Source organism: Palaemon carinicauda, chromosome 6 (assembly GCF_036898095.1).
Source record: "Palaemon carinicauda isolate YSFRI2023 chromosome 6, ASM3689809v2, whole genome shotgun sequence".
Classification (NCBI taxonomy): domain Eukaryota; kingdom Metazoa; phylum Arthropoda; class Malacostraca; order Decapoda; family Palaemonidae; genus Palaemon; species Palaemon carinicauda.
The window spans coordinates 52,880,113-52,887,612 of record NC_090730.1 but is presented as its reverse complement, the minus strand read 5'-3'; positions in this window follow the sequence as shown (position 1 = coordinate 52,887,612).

Genomic DNA, 7,500 nt, shown 5'->3' with positions numbered 1-7,500 from the left:
TTGTGAGGGAAACACAAGTGTGTGTCTTTCCTTTATGAATTGTTATGCTATACTATGCATATCCAGTGATACATAGTTCACTTGATACTCATGGAAATTTCTTCTCTTTACAGGAGGACCCTCCGAAGTGCGGAAATGTTTTCTGCAATGTCCGCAGCAAGAACCTCTGCGGACATGAGTGTTGTAGGAGACATGCAGCATGCACTGTCTCCAAGGATGATCTCCAGTATTGGGACCCTCAGGTATGTACTGTATGCACTAACCTGATTACTGAGGCTTTTGATTTCCCTAGAACGGCGGAATCAAGGGATATAGCAAGGGAAAAGCTTCGTACTTGGGTAAGGGGCTTCAAGAAGAACACCTCTGGCCCTTATCTTCCAAGTGAGAAGATGAGGGCGTATCTTTTTCTCAAGGTATCAGCTGAAGCAGTGATTCCCCAGCCTCAAGAGGAGATCCCTCAAGATCAAGTCCCGGTGGACGTGGAAGTCGCAGTTGCGATGCAAGACATCCAGTTAGATGACAGGATGTCTGACCTGGACGAGCGTTTGGAACAAGACCTCCTGGCAGAAGGTCAGGATGAAGTTCAAACCCCGGATGTCGTAGAGGATGAGGTCTTCGAGGTATCGGCTATTCCGGTTCAGATTCCGGATCCCGTCCCCTCAACATCGGCCGGTCTCCCAGTAGAACTGGGACAGGCCCTCTCTTCGATTGTTGGAATGATCCAACAAATGCAAAAGGAGAATCAGGAGAAGGCGGCTGCTATGGAACTGCGTATGCAGTCCCCTGGCAGAATCACGTGGGCCCCGGAAAGGGCTCAATGTGAAAGACCTTCCCGTATGCTCAGATGCTAACCCCTGGAGGTATTCTGAGCACATGCCAATGACGACTGGAAAGATCGTCATCTCGGATAAGCTGGGTTCAGTTCCCCTAGAGGAGGTGGAATTTTGGCCCAGCAAGGCATCATATCCGGACTGCTATGTCCGGCTGAGAAAAGAACCAGCTTCAAGGGAGGAGACAGAGCCGAAGGAGGTCATAATTATGGACCATGCTAAGGCTCAAGCCCTACTTTCATCCTCGATGAAAGAGAGGGGCTTCTCTAACTCGAAGGTAGCTGCATTAAACAAGAAGCTCCCTTCTTTTGTGTCCTCTCCTGCTAGAGCCTTCCCCTTTTTACAGAAAGGGTTTGCGGCTGTCCTAAAGGCAGTCGAGGCCGGCAAGCCTTGCCCCTCCCTGGAGGAGTGTAAACCCTTGTCGCTGGCCCTGCCTATAGACCACAAAGACTGGAAGGATGTCCATCTGACATTCTCAGTGGGAAAGTTGGAGGCTGATATTGCCGGACGGCAATTCGGCGAGGACCTCCCCAAGCTGTCCGACTCTCTTTTACGAAGAGAGTTCGAGACCAAAGAAAGACTGGCTGCCTCAGTGTCTCATCAGACTACTCTTGAGACGATGGCCAGTGACCCCAAGGTCCATGAAATGTTCATGGTAGTGGCTAAGTCTCACCTAGCCACAGTGACGAAGGACCTTTATAGCTTCGTCAGGGCAAGGAGAGCTTGCAGGGATTTCGTGTTCACCGGGGCTTCGGTGAGACACGAGCCAAGGAAGTTAATCTCCTCCAACATTTGGGGAAAAGACCTTTTCCCTATCGATGTGGTCAAAGAGGTTGTTGATAAGGCAGCCGTGGAGAATAGAAACCTTCTCCAGAAGTGGGGCCTGGCTATCAAAAGAAAATCTTCCCCAGATGAGGGACCTCAACCAAAGAGGAAGAATATGAGGACTAGGCTACCGTCTTGGTCAGCCAAGCCTTTTAGACAGCAACAGCAACTGCAATTGCCATTGCCTCCAGTGCCCCAGATGGTGGCACAAACCCCGACTACTTTTCAGTGGGTACCCCAGGCTGTGCCAGGTCAGTCAACCACATTCACCCCAATGTTCAAAGGACAGTCTTCTTCCTTTCGTGCAAAACCTAGAGGAGCAGCCAGAGGCTCGTCTAGGCGCCCCTCAAGGGGAAGGGGATTCAGAGGTGGTCGTGGTCAGGGAGGCAAGTCCTCAGGACGGCAGTCCAAGTGAAACGATACCGGTAGGAGGGAGACTGATGAAATTTCGGGATCGCTGGGACCTACGATCCCTGGGCCCAAAGCCTACTCAAGAATGGACTGGGCTGGAGCTGGTACAGCACTCCACCCCCGTGCCTTCGGTTTTTCCAACACTCCACCCCCGTTCTGGAGGAGTACGTTCAAGAACTGTTGGAGAAAAAGGTGATACGAAAGGTGAAGTCCATCAAATTCCAAGGGAGGCTGTTTTGTGTTCCCAAGAAAGACTCGGAAAAGCTCAGAGTCATTCTGGACTTGTCGCCACTCAACAAGTTCATAGTGAATTGCAAATTCAAGATGCTAACACTGCAACACATAAGGACCTTACTCGCCCAAGAGGGCATACTCTCAGTCTCTATAGACTTGTCAGACGCCTATTGGCACATTCCAATCAGCCGTCGACTCTCCCCCTACCTAGGGTTCAGGCTACAACGGAGACTATACGCCTTCAGAGCCATGCCATTCACGCTAAACATAGCCCCAAGGATTTTCACGAAGCTTGCGAGCGCAGCTCTCAAACAATTACGCCTAAAGGGAATTCAGGTAGTAGCCTACCTGGACGACTGGCTGGTGTGGGCAGCATCCGAGACCGAATGCTTGCAAGCTTCCAGTCAGGTGATCCAGTTCCTAGAGTACCTAGGCTTCAAGATCAACAGAAAAAAGTCTCGACTTTCTCCATCCCAAAGGTTCCAGTGGCTGGGAATCCACTGGGACCTTTTGTCACACAGTTTCTCCATCCCGACGAAGAAAAGGAAGGAGATAGCGGGCTCTGTCAAGAGAATTCTAGATTCCGAAAGGATATCAAGACGCGAACAGGAGAGGGTACTAGGCTCTCTCCAGTTTGCTTCAGTGACAGACCTAGTGCTAAGAGCACAGCTAAAGCATGCAACCGGAGTTTGGAGAAGGTATGCATCAAAAGCGCGAAGAGATCTGAGAAGACCAGTGCCCGCCTCGGCTACGTACTCTTCTCAGGCCTTGGTCCCAAGCCAGACATCTAAAGAAGTCGGTTCTTCTTCAGCCACCTCCCCCGTCGATGACGATTCACTCAGACGCCTCAAAGGAGGGATGGGGAGGTCACTCTCATCGGAAAAAAGTCCAGGGGACTTGGTCCAAGCTATTCAGGACCTTTCATAAAAACTTTCTAGAAGCTATGGCAGTGCTCCTTTCCTTAAAGAAAGTCTCCCCACGTCACTCGATCCACATAAGATTGGTGATGGACAGCGAGGTGGTTGTGAGGTGCTTGAATCGACAAGGGTCGAGGTCACCACCTCTCAACCAAGTGATGTTAGCCATTTTCCGATTGGCAGAAAAGAAGAAGTGGTACCTGTCGGCAGTTCACCTTCAAGGAGTCCGCAATGTGACAGCGGACGCTCTATCCAGGTTCACACCGATAGAGTCGGAATGGTCCTTAGACGCAGGATCATTCTCCTTCATTCTGAAGCAAGTCCCAGAACTGCAGATAGACCTCTTTGCGACGAAAGACAACAAGAAGTTGCCCCTTGTACGTGTCCCCGTACGAGGACCCCTTAGCGGAAGCAGTGGACGCGATGTCCCTCGACTGGAACAGATGGTCCAGGATTTATCTGTTCCCTCCTCACAACCTTCTGTTGAGGGTCCTCAACAAACTGAGATCCTTCAAGGGGGTAGCGGCAATAGTGGCCCACAAGTGGCCGAACAGTATGTGGTTCCCCTTGGCGTTGGAACTACAGATGAAGTTTGTGCCGCTACCACATCCAGTTCTGACCCAGCGAGTCCAGAAGTCGACTGTCTGCGCTTCATTACAGAAAACCCGGACCCTGCAGCTCATGATTTTCTCACCCTTGCAGTGAGAAAGCGTTTCGGGATTTCGAAAGCCAGCATAGACTTCCTAGAAGAATATAAGTGCAAATCGACTAGAGGGCAATATGAGTCATCTTGGAGAAAATGGGTGGCCTTTGTAAAGGCAAAGAATCCGCAGGAGATCTCAACAGACTTCTGCTTATCTCTCTTCATCCACCTCCATGGCCAAGGGTTGGCAGCTAACACGATTTCAGTGTGTAAATCTGCTTTGATGAGACCCATTTTATTTGCCTTCCAGATCGACCTAGGTAACGAGATCTTTAATAAAGTTCCGAAAGCCTGCGCTAGACTCAGACCTTCAGCACCTCCAAAGCCCATCTCATGGTCTTTAGACAAAGTTCTTCATTTCGCCTCCCTGTTGAGCAATGAAGAATTTGCTTTAAAGGATTTGACACAAAAAGTTATTTTCCTATTTACACTCGCGTCCTGGGCCAGGGTTAGTGAGATCGTAGCCCTCTCGAGAGAGGCAGGTCGTGTTCAGTTCCTGGATGGGGGGGATCTGAACCTGTTTCCGGATCCTACGTTTCTCGCCAAGAATGAGTTACCCACCAACTTGTGGGGTCCCTGGAGAATCTGCCCTCTGAAAGAAGATGCATCTCTATGTCCAGTAGAATGCCTAAAGGTCTATCTTCGTAGAACTTCAGACTTCAAGGGTGGTCAACTATTCAGGGGAGAAACATCAGGCTCAAATTTATTTCTGAATCAACTCAGAGCGAAAATCACATATTTTATTTGCAGAGCGGATCCTGACAGTACACCCGCAGGTCACGATCCGAGGAAAGTTGCATCATCCCTAAATTTCTTTAATTGTATGGATTTTGAACATCTCCGTTCATACACGGGCTGGAAGTCTTCCAGGGTGTTCTTTCGCCACTATGCGAAGCAAGTAGAGGAACTTAAGAGATCTGTGGTAATAGTGGGTCGTGTAGTTAACCCTACTGTTTAACTCTGCGAGGAACAGTGGTCTTAATTGGGACGATTAAGTCCAGGGTGAGTGTGTAGGTACATACTGTACTACAAACTAAAGGAGGGCACCAAGTGCCTACATAGACTGTTCCTTCTTTCAAAGGTGAACCTAGCATAAGTACAGACATGTGTGCCGAGCGTTTCTAACGCTAATGTGATTGATTTGTAATACAGACTTTTATGACTTGATACCTCGGTATCTTATTAAGTGGCGTTTAATGCTTTTTCTTTCAGATAAACAAGTTCTGCTTACTATTATACTTATGCTTAAAGTTTTGGGTTATCCTCTTTTATATATATATATATATATATATATATATATATATATATATATATATATATATATATATATATATATATATATATATATATATATATATATATATATATATATATATATATATATATATATATATATATATATATATATATATATATTTGTTGTTAACCTGTCTGTTTATTGTCTGTCAATAAACTTGTTCTTGAGAACCTTGCGTCTCTTTCACCTGTGTCAATTTATTGGTATAATTGAGCATTTAATTCTATGTATCTTATCTGGGATAATTCTGATAGAATTGTTCTGTTATGCAAGCTATGTTGCATTGGTTTATGTAAGTCCCATAATGGGAGGACTCAGTCCCTTAAAGGGATGAGGGCGGTTTTATTAGTTTCTTCCTATGCGGATATAAACCTTTGTCCAATACAAGTATTGTGCGGATTACTGGTCAATATATATTGATGCAGTGGTTCTATACAAACTATGCTTTACTTAATATAGGGCGAGACCACTATATTAGCTTGCCTGGTATTCATACATAGGTATATGTACTCTTCGAGACTTTTCCAGAGTCTAGTAGGACTCTTCCCTGTAGGAGGCAGGAAGCTCTAACATAGTTTATAGTTAGTTGAAAAGATGTATAACGGTAACATCTTAGGTCTCTAGGTCTAGTCGACCGGGAAAAAATTACCTCCGGGGAGTACGGCACGTTCTGAGAATCCACAGATACAGTAATGCTCTGGTACACTTTCACCAGGACGACATGGCTTGAGCCCAAAAAAACGGATTTTGAGCGAAGCGAAAAATCTATTTTTGGGTGAGATGGCCATGTCGTCCTGATGGACCCGCCCTTGCCTTTCTAAGAAAGGGCTGTAGGACCCCTCCCTACATACAGTATCTGTAGCACCTCGTGTACGCTACAAGGAATACAGATGGCACCAGGATTGGCGCCAGGCACGCATACGAATCGGAGGATAGGGAAGCCTTGGGAGCGGCTCCCCTTTTTCTTTCCCGAATTCGTATCTAGCCAATCACCTCCTACGAGACGAAATCTCTGTCCAGGATGTAGATTGCCATGTGGCGTGTCTAGAATACGTCCTCTGATATGTCGCGATATCCCTTTCACGAGGGATACTCGCTCCAGGAGTTAGAATTCTGGTACCTTAAGGTAAATTCTCTGGGAATATCGCCGTAGCTGTAATATACCCTAGGAAGCTACCCTATAGGAACTTCCATCGGGACGACATGGCCATCTAACCCAAAAATAGATTTTTCGCTTCGCTCAAAATCCGTTATATATGCATATATATATATGTATATACATATATTTAAATATATATACATATATATATATATATATATATATATATATATATATGTATATATATATGTATATATATATATGTTTATAAAAATGCTGTTACTGTTTTCAAAATTATTTTTTCCTTTTTCCTTTCCCCAACTTGTTTATTTTTTTCTGTTGAGGGTCTTGGGCTTAAAGCATCCTGCTCTTCGAACTAGGGTTGTAGCTTAGCAAGTTATGATAATATATATATATATATATATATATATATATATATATATATATATATATATATATATATATATATATATATATATATATATGACCTGTATTACGGTTATATGAATAATGCCAATGTAAAGCACGTCATGTGTGTCAGGAATAGAGTCTAGAAGTACATCTGCTGCCTTTCAGTTTTGCATTTTAGCAGTAAACTAAATTATCTGTTAATAATTGTGGGAACTTATGCCTTGGAGTTGAACTATTTGATCAGAGGATAGTCCTACCTCAAATATCTTTTTTTTGATGCCTGCTTTGGCATGTGATCGAAAAAAAACTCTGCCAAATTATAAACAACGCACGAAGCCATTAGTATATGTTTTTTTTTTTTTTAATGGCATTGGTAAGTTTATTAGAACAGGACTGCCAATTTTAAAATTTACGATTCATTCTTAACGTCATGGCACTGTATTATATTTTAGTGTTGCTGGAATATCAAAAAAACAATCTTTTATGCCAATTACTCTGACAATTATTGTTTGATTTCCCTTTTGAATGCGTTATGGCCAGAAAAATACGAAAATCAATTGTTTATACTTTGAAACCTTGACGGATATAGGAAAACTATTTAATAGATATCACACAAAATATTTATTAAAGCAAGTAAATATGAGCACAAATGTTAGTCACACAAATTTCTCAGCACTGGAGGAAAATGTGAAAGGGATCTCTCTTTCACTATACATAACTATCAACAATCATATATTTATACGCAGAGAGATTCTGCTCGAGGAAAACTGAAT